This window comes from Neoarius graeffei, chromosome 1 (assembly GCF_027579695.1).
Source record: "Neoarius graeffei isolate fNeoGra1 chromosome 1, fNeoGra1.pri, whole genome shotgun sequence".
Taxonomy (NCBI): Eukaryota; Metazoa; Chordata; class Actinopteri; order Siluriformes; family Ariidae; genus Neoarius; species Neoarius graeffei.
In genome coordinates this window covers 45175394-45177584 of record NC_083569.1, presented here as the reverse complement: position 1 = coordinate 45177584, position 2191 = coordinate 45175394, and positions in this window count along the sequence as shown.

Genomic DNA, 2191 nt, shown 5'->3' with positions numbered 1-2191 from the left:
TGCATGCACTGCAAATGAGTAGTCAGGTGTACATGATCAGGTCGAGAAGGCGAAAAATACCCCAGATGGCTAGGTTTTGCTGTTTTTTGCAGATATTGCACGATGCTCTCCTCCATTAAACATTGGAGGTAACATGAATTCAGCGGACCTGTGAAAGACTGATATCAACCTTTTCAAATTGGATTTGAGTCACTTTCATATGTGGTCCGAAATCTGATTCATGGCCGTGCAACATGAATGAGAACCGTCAGCTTGGAATTCAAGTGGCTTTTTGTCCTGCTTATCAAGAGCACAGCAAAATGACAATAGATGAGGACTACAATAGCTGTGAAAACAGTAAAAGCTAGCTGACTGGCTCTTTTTTTTTCGCCCATGTACACCTGACGAACTGTTTGCTATCCTCCAGAGCAAAATGCGATGCATGCATTAGCTACTGGTTTGTCCATTTAGTCAATTTTAAACTTGCTTTATTTCTTAATTAATGTGTTATTCAATTACGTTTTCGGTTTTATTAACCTTATATTGTGACTCATATCGGCGTATTATATTACACTAATCGGCCTTTTCGTTTTTTAGCCATGTTGAATGTAGTTCGCTTGGTTGACGGCAGGTGTCGCTTATCCGCGCGATCTTCACGAGACTTGTGCGAGACTTCAAACGTAACATGTCAGCGCCGCCATTTTGAAAACTGTTTACACAACGGCCAGATCGCCAGATCGTTCCAGTTTAGATTAATTTCGAGATTTGCCAGCTTCATCAGTGATGGAGTGTCGGTCCTGCGCGCTGTGGCGTGTGCACCTGAAGGAGCGCCGAGCGGACTCCACCAGGCGCACCGTGAACAAGGCGCACACCTGAGCTCAATTAAAGAACTGTGTGTTTGCCTATTTAAGGACTGTGCTGATGCATTTGCATCGCGAAGTATTACGATACACATGTACGCATTACTGAGCCTTTCTACCCGTTGTCTTGATTTCCTGTTTCACAATCCTTGTGCCTGTTTCTCATTCTCGCTTAGCCTTTGATGCGCCTCGACCGGCCCGTTTGGCTGTATTCGCGTTTTTGATCTGGCCTGCCATTTTGAATTGTTTGCCTGTGTATATATTTCTGCACATACATCCGCCTCCCTCGCGTACGTGACATGGAGATTATTCCATACGACTTCGAACCAGCGTGGAGTAGAGAAGAGTTGGAAAGGTGACAGGATAAGGACGAGTCCGTCGCGCTGGTATTTACGTCATTACTGTCGCACAATTAAAACGTGCCAGATCAGTCGGCTGGTGGGTTTTCAAAATAATAAATACATGCATGTATATTTGTCATAAATCCATATTATACTGAGCGCATTTCCCACACAATCCTCACTAAGGTTTCAGACAGCACTACAAAATGGCGTCCGCACTATATAGTGCCCTATAGGGAGCGATTTTGGACACAGGGAAAACTTCCGGCTTGATTACGTCTGCGTTCGAAAGAGGGCGCGCGCGTCTTTTGACAACGTTGGCAGATGTCGGCGACTTTGATTTGCGCTGTATGTTTTACTTCCGTCCTACGATGTCTCGCACGGGTCTCAGCGAATCTCGTTTACGGCCACCGCTTTGACATACGGACTGATGTATTACAGAGCGTATTTCAAACACTCAGAACTCGCTATAGCAGCGACAAAATAGCTGTCAGAAACGCATTCCGATATTTAATAAAATGAGATAAACAGAATTTTGATGAAAAAAAATTGCCTTCAGTTCCCCTTTAATACCATGAGTCATCTCGCAAATATAACTTTTTTGTTATTTGTGGTGACGCAGATTGACTCGTGCAAAAACGAAACAAAAACAAACAAGCAAAAAATAACGTATTAATGTGCACATCCGTGCCGCTTTGGAGAACCGATCCGTTCACGCTACAGTTAAACACAGGTCACTTGTAATTCTGAACGTGAACTGTAAAGATGGGCAAATCTGATTTGAGCAAAAAAAAAATGTTTTTTTTAATCTGAATTGTCCAGTCAGGCTTGTAATGTGAATGCAGCCTCAAACAACTCGGTTTTTCCTTTGTCACCCATCTGTAGAGCGTAGGTTGTTTTGACCTTCTGTCCTCCTGTATTTTTCCCTACACGCACAGACTGGAGACACTGAATACAAAAGCAAGGATGACATGTAGCCTAGAAGTCTTGGTTGGTTTTGGGAAGCCAGCC